The sequence below is a fragment of the Mustela erminea genome, chromosome 6 (assembly GCF_009829155.1).
Source record: "Mustela erminea isolate mMusErm1 chromosome 6, mMusErm1.Pri, whole genome shotgun sequence".
In the NCBI taxonomy this organism is placed as follows: domain Eukaryota; kingdom Metazoa; phylum Chordata; class Mammalia; order Carnivora; family Mustelidae; genus Mustela; species Mustela erminea.
In genome coordinates this window covers 51,918,576-51,935,834 of record NC_045619.1, presented here as the reverse complement: position 1 = coordinate 51,935,834, position 17,259 = coordinate 51,918,576, and the positions used below count along the sequence as shown (strand labels likewise).

The 17,259-nt window shown below is 45.9% G+C and overlaps 1 long non-coding RNA gene and 1 other non-coding gene across 2 annotated transcripts in view; one reads left to right on the top strand and one right to left on the bottom strand.

Annotated features, from left to right (window-relative positions):
* The window catches only part of LOC116593216, a 45,389-nt gene extending 29,907 nt beyond the window's left edge, over nucleotides 1-15,482 (top strand). Inside the window, exon 3 of the long non-coding RNA XR_004286833.1 lies at nucleotides 14,560-15,482. This is a non-coding gene — a long non-coding RNA (uncharacterized LOC116593216). The remainder of the gene's footprint in view (nucleotides 1-14,559) is intronic.
* On the bottom strand, nucleotides 13,178-13,250 carry TRNAK-CUU. Its single transcript has one exon. It is a non-coding gene; the product is annotated as a tRNA-Lys (tRNA).
* Nucleotides 15,483-17,259: the final 1,777 nt, after the last annotated feature.

Sequence of the window (17,259 nt, the reverse complement as noted above, 5' to 3'; positions counted from 1 at the left end):
GCTTCAACCCTATGAACTTGCCATTTCATGGGTCAGAAATGGCCGACTACCTCCAGCTGGTTTCATAGGGCTCAAATAGGGAATCCTTCTTCATGATCCTCAGTTAATGGTACCATTTTGTGACGGGGGCACCTGTCGCATGGCCTCCGCCCTGCCCTTCCCGGGCAGGTGCAGACCGGTGGTTAACAGTCGGGCAGAGGCTGCTTCTCTCCCCGCCAGGCTGGAGGGCGAGGTCGGCCGAGTCGTCGCTGTTGGTGGCACCTCCGCCACCAGAGGGTGCTGTAGCACCGGTTACCGGACGTTTGCCCGCTTCCAGGGGAAAACAGTAAATATGTAGTCATTGCTAGTACTTAACTGCGCCTTTATGGGCAAAACTAGGGTGTAAACATAGCATATCATTATTATTTGTATTTTTAACATGAACCAAACTTCCGTGTGCTTGCCACCTGTTATTTCTTTCGTGCTTGCCACAATTCTATCAGCAAAATACTATTTTTATTTTTATAGACGAGGAGATTGAAGCAGAGGACAGTTTTACAAATGAGAAAAAATAAAACAGATTTTATCCACAGGCTCAATCCTCTTAAGGCATTCTTTCCTTCCCTCCCTCTTTTTTTCTGTTCCTACTGACAAGGCAAAGGAGATAAATCCTTGTTTAAAAAAAAAAGAAAAGCTTGGGGTGCCTGGGTGGTTCAGTGGGTTAAGCCTCCTCTGCCTTCAGTTTGGGTCATGATCTCAGGGTCCTGGGCTTGAGCCGCACATTTGGGCTTCCTCCTCAGTGGGGTGCCTGCTTCCCCACACACACACACTCTCTGCCTGCCTCTCTGCCTACTTGTGATCTCTCTCTCTCTGTCAAATAAAAAAATAAAAACTTAAAAAAAAAAAAGAAAGAAAAAAAAGCTGAAGCTCATTCCCTAGCGCTGGCAGACTCTCCAGCCCTGTCTGCCTGCTGCTAAAGCAATAGGGCAACCGGCCGTCCCCATGCCTGGTCCCACACATTTCTCAGGCTCCTGCTTCTGTGACCCCTTTCCCCTTCAACCTTGCCAGAAATGACTGATCTTGGTTTCACCCTTATTCAAATTCTGAGGGGCGGAGGGCAGACTGGAGACAATGCTAGGACCTTCCATAGCCCTCAAAGATGGCGGCTTTCCTTCCTCATACAGCACTTTACAGCATGTGCTCAGACTGCCCACGCGCTGTGACTGAGGGCCAGATCCAAGCTGAACCCCGCCACTAGCTGGGTGGCCTTGGTTAAGTCATTTAACCTCATCCATCACATTTATGCAACAAATCTAGTACTATCTCATTCTTAATATTTTTGTGGAGATTTGTTCAGCACATAGGAAAGTCCTTAGTCCAGGGGCTGGGAGAAAACTATTCAATTAAGGTTCGCTAATACTACCATTTTCCTTACTTCTCCCAACAACCTATAAAGTAAGCCTTTAGCAGAGAACCTGGCGTAGAGCAGATGTGTTGAGTGCTGGTGGTTAACAGAAAAGTCTGAGTTTCCAAGAGGCCAAGCAACCTGCCAAAGCTCAACAGGTAGCATTTTAACTACAACCTATTTTCAAAATTGTTTTCAGTTTTTTGGTAGGCAAGACTGAGAGACATTATTTTCAGATAGATTACAAAAGGCACGCAGCACTGTGAGCCCCACCTTACAGAAGAGCCAGAGGTCTTCCAACAGCCTTCAGAAAAGGCCTGGTGTTTGTTACCTGAGGTTCCAATAACACAATCCCACCCTGACCCCAGATTTAGGGGATCCTTAAAGTTAATCTCATTTAAATATTGTAATGTGACTCTGAACAATTAGCATTTTCGTTAGGCTTTGATTATTTTTTTAAAATATATGTATTTATACTATATTTACAGATATAAATATATATACCATATTATTAGTACAATGTATTCATATAACTAGATCTATTTATATTTATATAATTTATATACTTATATTTATATGCAATATAAATATATAGGAGAATATAATTTTGTGGACTCGGGGTCATGGTTGGAAGGGGGAGGGAGGAAAAAATAAAGTGTGGTGAGAAGGTCAAGAACTAAGACAAGAAATTGGAACCCTGGGCTTCATGGTCCTTTTTTCCAAGATGAGCAACTTGGATTCTACTTCTAAAGTCCTGTGATTTAGGGGCACCTGAGTAGCTCAGTCGTTAAACGTCTGCCTTGCCTCTGATCATATCCCAGGGTCCAGGAACTAAGCCCTGCGTTGGACTTTGCACTAAGTGGGGAGTTTCCCAGGGATTCATTCTCTCTCTCTCTCTCCCTCTCTCTCTCTCCTCCTTCCCCTCCCCCTCCCTCCCTCCCTCCTCTCCCTACCCAACCTCGCTAGCTCTCTAAAAGAGGGTGGCTCAGTGGGTTAAGCCTCTGCCTTCGGCTCAGGTCGTGGTCTCGGGGTCCTGGAATCGAGCCCCGCATCGGGCTCTCTGCTTAGCCGGGAGCCTACTTCCCCTTCTCTCTCTGCCTGCTGCTCTGCCTGCTTGTGATCTCTCTCTAAATAAAATCTTTAAAAAAAAAAAATAAATCTTAAGAAAGAAAAAAAAAAAGGAAAAAAAAAGTCCTGTGATTTGAATATTTTCTTTCTACCACTATCCTGCTGATCTTTCTACATGCTCTCTTAGATATTACACAGTGTTGGGTGCCTGGGTGGCTCAGCGGGTTAAGCCTCTGCCTTCCGCTCAGATCATGATCTCAGGGTCCTGGGATCAGGACACCTTGGGTCGGGCTCCCTGCTCAGTGGGGAGTCTGCTTCTCCCTCTGCCTCTGCCCTTACCCCTCCCCGCTTGTGCTCACTGATGCACGTGCTCTCTCTCCCCCAAAATAAAACCTTTAAAAATATATATATTACATGGTGCTTTATGTTCTCAGTACCAGCTTTAGAGACCTGCAAGTTGTTAGCTTTTTCTTCCCAGGGACTTTATTAATATACACTTAAAAGGCTGGCTCAATAATGACACTAGGTTCAGTCACTAAAGAGAAGAGGTCAAGTGATTTTGTGGAATAAAACTGAGCAATAAATAGGAAGGAAACAGCTGTGTGTCTAAGGGCTTCTGGGGTGCGGGACTGCTGCACAGTGAGAGGGGGCCCCTGAGGGGGGGTCACGTGGCCCCTGGCACTCAACAGCATTTGTGGAAATTGTGCTGCTCCTGAAGTATGGCTAAGAAATTTGGAATTTTTACTAAGAATTATAGTAAAGTATATGCTTCGGGACCCTGTGTCCTTCATGAGTAGAAATATGCTATTTGGGGTTAAGAAACATTTGATGCTTGAGGTGCCCAGCTTGAGGTGCTCAGTAGAGCATGCGACTCTTGGTCTCAGGGTCTCAATTAGTGCAAGCCCCAAGATGGGTGTAGAGCTTACTGGGAAAAAAAAGGAAAAGAGAGAGAGAAACATCTGATGCTCAATCAAGTCCACAGAAGCACCACATCTCAGAGAGAGGACCTTGGGTGTCAGTCAGCCTGACCTCCTTCTCAGTCAGGCTTGCAACCTAAAGCAGATGACCATCCAGTCTCCACTTCAACATTTCCCCTAAAGGGTAGCTTATTAATTTAAGGAGTCTCCAGTGTAGTTAGGGCTATAGACTTCTTGATGCTGGGCACAACCTTTGTCTCCCTACAGTTGTAGCCCAATGGCCCAACGCTTGATCCAAGGAACAAAACAGAACTTCTACTTGTTCACACTCCTGACCATCTCCTTCTTCTCTGGGTCATTGTTCCTCTTAAAATATAAGGAAAACAGGGGCAGGGTGCCTGGGTGGCTCAGTCGTTAAGCATCTGCCTTAGGCTCAAGTCATGATCCCAGCTCCTGGGATGCAGCCTGGCATTGGGCTCCCTGATCGGCTGGGAGTCTGCTTCTCCCTCTCCCACTCTTCCTGCTTGTGTTCCCTCTCTTGCTGTCTCTCTCTCTCTGTCAAATAAAGAGATGGATAATAAATAAATAAACTTTTAAAAAGGAAAACAGGCAGGGGCACACGGCTGGCTCTGTTGGTAGAGCACGAGACTCTTGATCTCAGGGTTGCAAGTTTGAGCCCCATGTTGGGTGTAGAGATTACCTAAAAATACCATCTTTAAAAAAATATCGATAGATAGAGGTAGATATGCAGAGTCACTGCTGTCAGAATGCAGAGGAATCTGCTAGAAAGCCTTTCTGAAGTGCAGAATTTGAGTAAAGATAAAAACAGGAATGAAGAGTTTCCAGGAGGTGTCATGACCAAGTGAGCTTAAGAGCTATCAACAAACTGGCAGTTCCTGTAGGACCACCTTAAGGAGATCCTGATCTGGCTTCTGGCTCAGTTCAGCTGATCAGATTCAATATTTATTCCATCTCCATTCTGTGTAGGACACTGGTGATTTTGGCACAGTCCTGTCCTCAAGGAGTTCATGACCTAGCAAGTAATCTTATCTAAAATAGCGGCTAGGTCACTCTCTATCCCGGCACCCTGCTTCTTGTCTCAGGCACTTCTTTCTAGAAATATTTATTGATTGCCAACCATGTGATCAGAATAGACAAAAATCCCTGCCTTTGGGGAGCTTATATTCTGGGGGGAGAAACAGAGACCATCAACAGGAAATAAACAGTTCAGTAGGTACTGATAAGTGCTTTGAAGAAAAGAAGTAGAAAAATAGAAAAAGGATAAGAGAATCTGGAGTGCCCAGGGGTAGTGGTTTTCAGTGTGGGCTAGATGGGTTTCACTGCAGAGGTGACATCTGAGAAAGACGGGAATGTGAGGGTGAGCCCTGTGGCTGACTGGGACGAGCACTGCAGACAGAGGGAACAGCTGGAGGACGGTTGGGGCGGGAGTGTGGCTGGCCTTTTGGAAGCCAGAGTGGCTGGAGGAGAGGGAATGGAGAGGAGAAAAATAAGGGGAAAAGAGTAGGGGGGAATGGTGGGGTGATTTTGGCTTTTATTCTAAGAATAAATCCGCTAAACAGATTTTGGCTTTTATTCTGAGTGAAATGGAGAACCACCACATGGTTTTGGATAAAGAGTGACATGTTCAAAATTTCCTTTTGAAAGGATCACTGGTGGGGCACCTGGCTGGCTCAGTCAGTGGAGCATGCAACCCTTGATCTTGGGGGCATGAGTTCAAGCCCCTCATTGGGGGGGGTGTTAATTTGCTTAAAAAAAGAATTTTTAATGGGATTATACCTTTGTTATACCATCAAAAGTCTCCGTCATAGGGACACCTGGCTGGCTCAATCGGGAGCATGTGACTCTTGATGGCGTGGCTGTTAATTTTGACCCTAGTTGGGTGTGGATATTACTTAAAAACATATTTTTTTCATCTTTTTTTTTTTTAATCTCCATCGCAGGGGCACCTGGGTGGCTCCATCAGTTGCGTGTCTGACTTTGGCTCAGGTCGTGAACTCGGGGTCCTGGGATCAAGCCCTGCATCGGGCTCCCCGCTTGGAGAGGAGTCTGCTTCTACCTCTCCCTCCCCTCCACTCCTCCCCCTGCTCCTGCTTGCTCTGTCTCTCTCAAATAAATACATAAAATCTTAAAAAAAAAAAAGTCTCCGTCATAAAGTAGATGAGTGAGACTTCATGATACACTTCTTTGTTTATTTGGATCTTCAAAAAAATAAAGAAAAGAAAAGAAATTAAAATGGGATTAGACAAGCAAGACATGTACTATGGGGAGTGCCTGGCTGGCTCAGCTGGTGGAGAATTGATCTCAGGGTTGTAAGTTTGAGACCCATGTTGGGTAGAGAGATAACTTAAAAATCGGGATGCCTGGGTGTCTCAGTTGGTTAAGTGGCTGCCTTTGGCTCCGGTCATGATCCCAGCGTCCTGGGATTGAGTCCCACATCAGGCTCCTTGCTCCGCAGGGAGCCTGCTTCTCCCTCTGCCTCTGCCAACCACTCTGCCTGTGCTCACTCTCTCTCTCTCTCTAACAAAAAAATAAAATCTTTAGGGGCACCTAGGTGGCTCAGTTGGTTAAGCATCTAGCTGTTGATTTTGGTTCAGATGATGATCTCAGAGTCGTGAGATTGGGCCCTGAGTCAGGCTCCACACTGGGCAGGGAGCCTGCTTAAGATTCTCTCTCTCAGGCGCCTGGGTGGCTCAGTGGGTTAAGCTGCTGCCTTCGGCTCAGGTCATGATCTCAGGGTCCTGGAATCGAGTCCCGCATGGGGCTCTCTGCTCAGCAGGGAGCCTGCTTCCTCCTCTCTCTCTCTCTGCCTGCCTCTCCGACTACTTGTGATTTCTCTCTGTCAAATAAATAAATAAAATCTTTAAAAAAAAAAAAAAAAAGATTCTCTCTCTCCCTCCCCCTTTGCCCTCCCCCCAGTCCTGCCCCACCACTAGCTCTTGAGCATGCTCTCCTTCTCTCTCTTAAAAATTAATTAAAGTTCTTTTTAAATTTTTTCTTAAAGATTTTATTTATTTATTTGAAAGAGAAATCATGGACGAGAGTACAAGCAGGGGGAGCAACAGAGGGAGAGAGAGGAGTGGGTTCCTCACTGAGCAGGGGCTCCATCCCAGGACCCTGGGATCATGACCTGAGCCGAAGGCAGATACTTAACTGATTGAGCCACCCAGGCAGCCCTAAATTTAACCTTTAAAAAAAATTATTGTGGGACCATCTGTGAAGGGGAGCAAGCCAGGGGAAGTGAGGAGAGACTTCCAGTAGCAATGCAGACCTGACACCTGAAGAGGAAGGGGTAGGGGAAGGAAGAGCCTGAGACTACAACAGAGTTCTGAGAAATCTGAGTTGAGAATCCTTGAGTCGATTTAAAAATGGTCTAAAAACAAATCTTGCGGGGCGCCTGGGTGGCTCAGTGGGTTAAGCCGCTGCCTTCGGCTCAGGTCATGATCCCAGGGTCCTGGGATCGAGCCCCGCATCCAGCTCTCTGCTCAGCAGGGAGCCTGCTTCCTCCTCTCTCTCTGCCTGCCTCTCTGCCTGCTTGTGATCTCTCTCTGTCAAATAAATAAATAAAATCTTTAAAAAAAAAAAAAACAACAAATCTTGCCATTTACAACAACATGGATGACCCCAGAGGGCATTACGCTAAGTGAAATAAGCTGGACACAGAAGGACAAACACCACAGATGCCCACTTACATGAGGAATAAAAATAGTCCAACTCATGGAAGCAGAGAGTAAAATGGTGGTTGGGAGGCTGGGGATATGGGGAAGTATTAGCCAAAGGGTATCAAGTTTCAGTTCAACAAAATGAATAAATAGGTACCGGGCACCTGGCTGGCTCAGGAATAGAGCATGGGACTCTTGATCTTGGGGTTGTGAGTCCAAGCCCCACCTTGGACATATAGCTTACTTTAAAAATAAAAAAAATTAAAAAGTGAGAAAATAAAAAACAAAGAAGATCTTCTAGAGATCTGCAGTATGGCACAGTGTCTGTAGTGAACACTTTTGTATTTTATATTTTATACTTTAAAATTTGCTAAGAGAGGGTGCCTGGGTAGCTCAGCTGTTTAAGCATCTGCCTCCAGCTCAGGTCATGATCCCAGGGTCCTGGAATGAAGTCCTGCATGGGGCTCCTTGCTCAGCGGGGAATCTGTTTCTCCCTCTGCCTCTCCTTTTGTTTCTCCCCCTGCTCATGCTCTCCCTCTCTCTCAAATAAGTAAATAAAATCTTTAAAATTTGCTAAGAAGGTAGATTTTATGTTAAGTGTTCCTATCACAAAATAATGACGATGATAAAAAGGGCAGGAGGAAACTTCTGGAGGTGGTGGTTACATTTATGACCTAAATTGTGATGAGGGGTATATGGGTATATCTGCAAACTCATCAGGCTGTATGCATTAAACAGGTACAGTTTCGTTGTATTTTTTTTTTATATATATATATGCCAGTCATACCTCAATAAAATGGTTTTTTAACAAATTAAAAGGTTGGAAACAGGGCGCCTGGGTGGCTCAGTGGGTTAAGCCGCTGCCTTCAGCTCAGGTCATGATCTCAGGGTCCTAGGATCGAGTCCCCCGTCGGGCTCTCTGCTCAGCAGGGAGCCTGCTTCCCTCTCTCTCTCTCTCTGCCTGCCTCTCCGTCTACTTGTGATTTCTCTCTGTCAAATAAATAAATAAAATCTTAAAACAAAAAACAAAAAAACAAAACAAAACAAAACAAAAAAACCCCATCTCTGTACACAATTCCATTAAAAAAAAAAAAAGGTTGGAAACAAACAACAAAGTTGTTCGTTAAAGGAGCCAAATCTGGCAAGAAGGGGCTTGTATTAGCCCCCTCCTTGCTCAGTGGTTGGCTGGGAGTAGCCTGTAGGAAGAGTGGTTTCCAGTCCAGTGTGGGGTGGGTCGGGGATGCCCGCAGTCCTGGCCCTCAGTCACGCATGCGCCCTCAGCAGGACATCGGACTGGCGTGTTTTCCTGGCCATCACAGCCTCCCGCCAGGTCCCCTGAAGGCTGCTTATATTATTGTTTATATGTCTTGTGAGTCATGGACTAACAAGGCTGGAATGAACCTCAGAGATGATGTCATTGAATCCCCTCATTTTAAAGATGAAGAAAGAGAGACTCAGAAATTTTAAACAAACTTTCCCAAGGTAACACATTTCATATTCCTGGCCGCAGGATTAGGTGCCAGGGTTCCTGACCCGCTGTGCAGGGACAAGCAAAGCTGTGCCTTCCCTTTCTCGGAGCTCCGTGGAGGCAGAGGGTCGCAGGTAGTACAACCGAACGGCTCACTGATTCTAGAGTCAGAATGATTATGCAGATATGACCCCTGTATGACGTACTTGTGTAACACTGAGAACACCATATAATGAAAAATACCCCACGGAACTTCCCCGTCCTGCTTTGGGGAGTGGTCTGCACGTTGGCAGCATTTATCTTGTTTATAGAATCCCCTCGGGAGGCGCCTCGGTGGCTCAGAGGGTTAAGCCTCTGCCATTGGCTCAGGTCATGGTCTCAGGATCGTGGGCTGGAGGCCCGCATCGGGCTCTCTGCTCAGCAGGACCTGCCTCTCTGCCTACTTGTGATCTGTCTGTCAAATAAATAAATAAAATCTTAAAAAAAAAAAAAATCTCCTCAGACATCTCGGAGAGAAGGACCATTCCAGGCAATTTGGGGGATAGTTCAACTTGGCGTCATCTCCTCCTCTCCCCTCCTCCTCCTCCTCTTTTTCCCATAATGCCTTTCCCACCTTTGTCCCCATCTTTCCCTTCTAACTAAATGACATCTCTCTTTAGTTGAACAACTGTCCAAACTAAAAACATGGGAACCTTCCTCCATTCTTCTTGCCCTTTCTCCCCACATCTAATGAGCAGATTCAGTTGGCTCTATCTCCAAAACACGAACAATGTCTGTCCATTTTTCTTCATGTCCGCTGCTGCCACTTGGGTCCCAGCCACCATTGGCTCTCACTTGTACCACTAGGGCGACCTCCTACCATTTTTTCTGTCTCTCTTACATGCAGCAGCAGCCAGAGAATATTTGTAAAATGTCAATCAGATTACATCACACACTCGTTTAAACCCCTAGGGCCCTTTAAGTAAAATATGCATTTGGGGCACGTGAGTGGCTCAGTCAGTAAAAGTCTGACTTTGGCTTAGGTCATGATCTTGGGGTCCTGGGTTTGAGCCCTGTGTCAAGCTCCCTATTCAGCCTGTGTCTGCTTCTCCTTCTCCCACTGCCCCTCCCGCAACTCATGCTCCCTCTCTCCCTCAAATAAATAAGTAAAATCCAAAAAAAAAAAAAAAAAAAAAATTAAAATCTGCATTCTTTACCATGCCTTACAAAGCCCTTTATGACCTAGGCCCTGCCTACCTTGCTGATCTTGGCTTCTACCACTGCCCTATTCAATCACTGTATAACAGCTCTGCTGACTCTTGTTCTCTCCCTTAAATATGCCAAACTCTGTCCTGAGCTCCTTTGTTTTTCACACTGCTTGTAATTTTCTCCCAAGGACTTCTCTCAACTGGTTCCTGGATTCAGGTTTCACCTTCTCAATGAGGCCTTCCCTGGCCATCCAAACAAAAGTGGTCCTCATCCCACCATTATCCTCTAACTATTACCCTGTTTTATCTTTTTCATGCCACTTACCATCTGCTGACTCTAATTTATCTCTTATCTCCCCCATCTAGAATGTCAGTTTCTCTCTCTCTTTTTTAAAGATTTTATTTTTGCATAATCTCTACACCCGATGTGAGGCTTGAACTAACAACCCCAAGATCAAGAGTCATATGCTCTACCCAGTGAGGCAGCCAGGTGCCCCCAGAATGTCAGTTTCATCGGAGAAGGGGCTGTGTCTGTTTAGTTCCTGGCTGCATCTCTAATGCCTATCTGTCCCAACCTGGTGCAGGCTGGGGTCTCAAAAATCCGTATTGAATGAATGAATGGTGGCTTCCATGTACACAGTCTGTGCACATCCAATGTTGCTGTAGATTTTGGTCATTGACTTAGATGATCTTGGCTTTCAATATTCAACATCCCAATGCTGGAGTTATTGTCTCAAACACTGTCAGTTGTCACTGTTGACTTCAACTCTCAACTGATAGACAATGTTTGCTATTTGACAATGGAATATGTGTAATTTCAAAAAAGAATGTTTTATAAACAAAATGTGAGGAGCCCCTGTCCTCTGATGACTAATATCCTAATTTTATTGGACTGGGGACTCAAAATTTTTTGTTAACTTCTAAATTCAGTAAATACCTCCCTCCCTTATCACATTTATACAAGCTGACATCTCTAACAAAGAAGCAGTCATGTTCTTTGAAAAACAATTAGTGTTAAGTCTCAACACTTTTACATAAATTTTTAACAACCTCAAAACTAAATTCAGTATCCATAGGTAATAAAATAAGGTAAACTACAATGATCATGTGAGCAAGAAACAAAATGCTGGTCCATGAGCAGACCAAAATTTCTTCAATTTGGCGGGTGGGTCAGGAGGGTGCTGGGGTGCGGGGGATGACATCGTTTTGTACTGATCACCAGTCCCCAAAGGACTCAAGAGTCTTACTGATGGAACTCTATCCAGAATAAAAGGGGAGGGAAACTTTTCTAAGAATGCTCACCATCCTAGACATTTCTGCTTTCTTCTCCCAAGGAATGTGAACTATCTTGTTTTACATTTTTTTATTCTATCATTTAATCCATTTGCATGGCACTGTTGCAAAGCATTTGAAAAACACATTCCAAAGCAGAATTCACTGGCAGTAAAGCCACTGACTTCCAAATCCAGTGTCCAGCACGGCCGTGCACCTAATGGGCAACTCAACAAGTGTACTAACCAGATCCAGAAGTCCGGAAAAAATCTTGAAATAAGATAGATCCCTAGGTCCCAATGGCTCAGTCATTGTTTTGAGAACTCTAAAACAATATGAGTTGAAATTTCCACATGTACCCACTCAAGAATTTTCCTAGGCAGAGACCAATAGACCACATGCTAATACTGTCAAAAGCCCATAGTGAGACTTAGATGTAAAGATGGTGGGCAGGTCTCCTGCAGTCAAAGAGAACATTCAATTTTCTAATCATTCTGTACACATTGCATCTGTAAAATGGAGGTTATGGTGCGTGTCTGTCCCTGGATCTCCCCTGAGGGGTAGGGATTACAGACTCTTGAAAGTTGGAGGTGGTGTTTGTGTTGTTGCCAGGTGGGGACCAAAGGCAAAAAGCAGTTGTTCCCATGATTAGGTCCAGATTAAGAACAGCTTTAAGGGCTAGGGCTGACATCTTGAATCCTATCCTTCTGCGGAGCAGCAGATGCCGCAATTCACTGAGGGCAGGGATAATTGATTCTCTTGCTACTGGGCCGAGGAGGAGAGAAGCAGCTGGGGTTTGCAACTGTTGTGGCCGATCGATTTCAAAGGAGGCCTGGTTTGAAGAAGCCCGTTGCAGGAGCTGGGCCAAGAGACAGAGGCGTGGGTGACCACGGTGATTCCCAGGGGGAGGAACCTGGGTGACACTCTACCTGAACCCCGGGAAGTGAGAGTCACACCCTGGTTCTTGATCCTGAAGTTATCAGTCACAGCTGCGGGAGCAAGCCTCTGGCTTGAGCAAGTACAAAGTACAAAGAAATGGAAGGAATTCCGCCCCCATGTGTAGACACACACACACGCTCTGACCTAGAAACCTAGAACTTCCTTTCTACAGACAGAGGGTGACAGGCAGTATGCATAGATCTGCAGTCTCCACTTCTTCTGGGCATACATTTCCCAGCCTCCCTTGCAGTAAGGGTGGCCACGTGACGGAGTTTCTGCCAATGTAACGTGAGCGGAAGTGGGCCTCTCCCAGGTGTGGCCCGCAGACCTCCCATTCGTCCCCGTGGCTCTCACTTCTCGTCCACTGTCTGGATGGAGACAGCTTTGGGCAGCTGAGGGACTGGGGAGCCGTAGGTGGGAGGAGCCGGGCCCTGATTGACTATAGTCCTCAGAGTAGGATTTGGGGATTCCTACAATTAACGTACCCTGAATAACACACTTCTGGGACTGCAACTAAACCCTTCCCTGAAAGAGTCTCGCAGAGCCTCACTCATGGAGCTGCTGGCTGGTCAGAGGTGGTTCCACACGCAGGAGCTGCCCCTCAGGGCGCTTGCGCTGCAGGGCCTCCCGGCCTCCCCTTCTGCGTGTGCCTGCTTCCCGGGGCCGCAGCTGCAGCGGGGCAGGGGTGGGGGGCGGCGGAGGTGCAGGGAGCGGCCTCTCGCACCAGGCAGAGTGATGGTGCTGCGGCTTCCCTCTCTCCGGGGGCATGGAGAGAGTTCTTTGGATAAACTCCCATGCCTTTCCCTTCATATCCTGGGGTGTGTCTCTTTGGGTGTTTGCTTATTTGATGTTTTTTTAGACGTGTGTGTTAAAATACATAAAACATAAAATTTGCCATTTTTACCCTTTGCTTGTTTTTCTTCCTTGTATTACATTGCGGGGCCCTAAGCCTTGGTAAGGATCACATCCCCGTTCAGCTTAGGTCAAAAACAATTTTCTTCTCTCTCTCTCTCTCTCTCTCTCTCTCTCTTTTTTTAAGATTTTACTGATTTATTTAAAAGAGAGAGAGAGGGAGAGAGAGCATGCATACAACTGGGGGGGAGGAGCAGAGGGAGAGGGACAAGAAGACTTGGGGCCAAATGTGGAGCCCCACAACCCCGAGATCATGACCTGAGATGAAATTAAGAGTCCCAAAGGTCAACCAACTGAGCCACCCCGATGCCCCTTTTCCTTTTCTTTTTTCTTGCTAAATGTAAGCTCTTTGCCTAACATGGAGCTTGAACCCATGACCCTGAGATCAAGAGTCACATGCTCTACCAACTGAGCCAGCCAGGTCCCCCAGAGACATTTTTGACAGCTACTCTTCCTCACACCTCCCAACATGGCACATGGTGGCCATCTTTCTTTCCCCCTTCTCTGTTTCCAGAACAGCTTCCAGACTCCACCGGTGCAGGAGCTAAGGCAGGCACTTCCTCATCTGTGTGGGGTTCCCACTCTATAGAAAATTCCCAAAGGTGTCTTGTTTTCATTCACCACCTAACACAAGCCTTAAGGTGTAATGAGCCTTTACCAAGTTATCTAGCAGGAAGTAGCCAATCAATTAGGGACACAAGGCCAGTTGGTGAGGTTTAAGTTTTGCTTCCAGAGGAGGTTTTGGTTAGGAATGTTTTATACCCACTCCAGAGTTCGGTGACCCAGAAATAGCAATGTAGATGTGGATGGCAGCTTCTCTCTTGGTTCTCCCTAACAACCACAATTACTCCTCACTTTTATTTTTTTAAGATTTTCATTTTTTAGCGTAATCTCTATACCCAATGTGGTGCTTGAACTCATAACCCAGAGACCACGAGTTGCATGCTCCATGACTGAGCCAGCCAGGCATCCCTACTCACCACTCTGGATACCCCTTAAAAAAAAACAATCATCTTTCATCGTTACTATATGAGCCTCCAGAGTTCCACTGGGGCATAGTTTTTAGCACAAATTAGAAAATTCTCTGACATCTGCAGCCTTGCCACAGCTTGCATGGTGAAGAAGGCTAGATTTCAGCCTCCCTCTGGACCCTGGTCAGGTGCTTTGTGCAGTGCACAACTTGCACACCTGCAGTGCTGGCCCCTTCCATTTGACTGCTAAGTTTTTCTCCCAGCGTTGCCCTGAGTTATAACCAGTACCCCTCTCCTCCACATCATCAGTGTCATCCTGGGGGCTGAAAGGCATAGGCTTGGGGATCTTAAGGTGGCTGGAGGTGGAGGTAACTTGAATTACACTGTGTCAAATAGAATTCTGTGCACTGACCTGAGAACACAACTATCTCAACAACATTGTTCCTATGGGGAAAATATATTCCTAGGGCTTTTCAAAAAACCAACTCAAAGAAAGTCATAGGACCTGACTTAAATGCATTTGACTTCCTTCTCATCCTTAAGTTTGGGAATGTCTGTGGCTCACTCTAACTTTGGCCGTGGCTGGCTCAGATTTGATCTCTCAGACTTTGCCCTACAAGTTGCACAAACTTTGGAAAATAGATTTCTGGACATAATGTTTTCTTTGAAACTTGATCTCCTCACAGAGGATGTATCTTTGTAAATGACTGACTTAATTAAAAAGTGGGCAGGCACTGATTATATGCATTTTCCTCTTGTAGGGCTTATTTTGGTGTCTTCCCAGAAACTGATGTTTTGTGGCTGATGGGTGAGGAGGACAGATGTTTCAGCTTGGCCTTTTCTCCTTGATATTCCTCATCTGGGCACCATCCTAGTATCAAGGGACAAACAAGCTGAACTCAACACCATCACTTGACCTCATTTCTGATTTATGAATTCTCCTGCGACCATGCAATTGGAGAAGAAGGCAGGCTCTGAAGTGTGTTTTGAATTTTAATATCTTTTCATACTGGCCTCTTTTTCTGTCAGCCACCATGTGTGTGCGTCTGCCTTAACTTGCTGACTAGAAAATTGAAACATACTTCTAGCCAGCAGCCAGGAACAAAGGGAAAAATTGTCTAAAGAGCTATTTAGCTGCCTGCATTGCCCTCCACCCCACCCCACCCCACCCCCGCCAACACCCCCTCACTTATATGAACAACCTTCACAAGAATCTAAGCTGCTTTTGTATTAATGTCAGTCATGGCCTTTCTCACAGGGTTCTGTGAGCACTGAAACAGTAAGGATTCTGCCATCTTGGGTGTGTGTGGGGGGGGTACTGTTCCGAGGGAGGAGGAGCTTGAGGGTGTCTCCCATCATCTGGCAAGCCAGATTCCACGTGAAAAGAAGTATCTAGAAACTGGCTCAAGGTTATGTCCTTTTCACTCTGTCTGCTTCCTGGCTCCTTGGAAGACAGTCAGGATGGCTTCAAGGAATTGGCAGTGACTTCATCTGAAAGCATTTTCCTGAAACATGTAAATATTTATGCCTTAGAGGACGCTCTGACTCCAGAAAGGCTGACCCCAGTGGTGCTCTGTGGAGGTAAAGTAGAACCCACAGAACATGCTCTGGGGCAACAAAGTCTCACCTACCTGTCAAGAGAATTTTGAATTCCAGTGACAGGAACGATCCATAACAGGAAAGTTCTGTAGGAGTGGAGAAGTGGGGTGGGTAGGAACCAGGCAGTGCCTGAGAGTCAGGTTTTGAGATGTGAACTTGCTTATGGAGGAGGCACCCTGGAAATATCCTTACAGATGGCAATGGGTCTCTTGAGTTTGTCCTGCTCTGTGCTTTCTAATGGCCCGTTGGGGATGCTGGGCCCTGAGAGCCCTGGACAGAGAAAAGAGGCGGTCAGGTGTTCAACACAAAGGCTTCAAAGGACTGCGGGCCAACCTGGCATCAGGAGAGGAGATCAGCCCCCTCAATCCTGGACCGGCTGCTGGGAAGCCTCGCTATTACCTGGCAATGGAGTGGAAGCAGCAAGTTCTTTCTGGAGATCCACAGGCGAGGCTGAGGCTTCTGCATGAAAAAGCTTCCTGATCATTCAGCACTTTCTTAAGACACCTGTGCTTTTTGGCTGCCACGAGGGGGGAAAAAAGCCAAGCTCTTGGCAGCCTCCTCTGATCTGGTATTAACAGCATCACACCAGTCACTTCCAGAGATTTATGACGCTTTCTTTGTGTGGTTCCCATGCAGACATTAAAATGTAAGATGAATTTTGTTCAAATGGTCTATGTTCTCTTTTCCGAGGGTTCCCAAGTGCTTTGGCCATGCCCAGCGGTAAATGGCTGCAAACCATATTGGTGAGCACAGTGGGGCCAAGCAGAGTCGTTTCTGAGATTCTGCTGGTGCTAGAATTGCTCACTTTATTCTTTCAGATAGCTGGAGGGCAACAGTCCTTTGACCACACTTAGAATTCATAGATTATGACATTTATAAAACTTCCTATTAGGAGCACCTGGGTAGCTCAGTGGGTAAAAGCCTCTGCCTTTGGCTCAGGTCATGATCCCAGGGTCCTGGGATCGAGCCCCGAATCGGGCTCTCTGCTCAGCGGGGAGCCTGCTTCCCCCTCTCTCTCTCTGCCTGCCTCTCTGCCTATTTGTGACCTCTATCTGTCAAATAAATAAATAAAATCTTTTTTAAAAAGGGGGGGGCACCTGGGTGACTCAGTGAGTTAAAGCCTCTGCCTTCGGCTCGGGTCATGGTCCCAGGGTCCTGGGATCGAGCCCCACATCGGGCTCTCTGCTCAGCAGGGAGCCTGCTTCCTCCTCTCTCTGACTGCCTCTCTGCCTACTTGTGGTCTGTATCTGTCAAATAAAATCTTTAAAAAAAAAAAACAACCCTTCCTGTTACCCCAGATTGGGCCCAGTTCTCACTCTAACATTTCTCATGCCTCCCTGAACCTTTCTTTCATGGATCGTATTACAGTTTTTAATTGTAGATTTATGTGCAATTCTTTATTTTACCTCTTCCTCCCATTAGACTGTAAACTTTATGAGAGGACAGGCCGCATTTGTTTTGCTTGTAACTGACTTTCAACATCAAGCACAGAGAATGACATACAGTTGGGATCCTGTAAATATTTATCCAACAAATGCACAAGTGAATGAATGAATGAATGAATGAAGCTTGAAGATCAGAAAGAATAAGTCTAGTGCCATCACTTAGTAGATGAAAACACAAAATTTAAATGATTTATCTAAGTCTATGAAGCTTGGTTTTTGTTTTTGTTTTTGTTTTTTATGTATATGAAGATCCATGAAATTTGTCGATTAATTTGAAAGTATTAGTTACCTACATATTCTGTTGTATTAGGGGATCCAAAGGTGAATAAAATTCAATTCCTATTTTTTAAAAAAACAGCAGTTAGGAGCACCTGGCTGGGCTCAGTTGGTAAAACATGTGACTGTTGATCTCGGAGT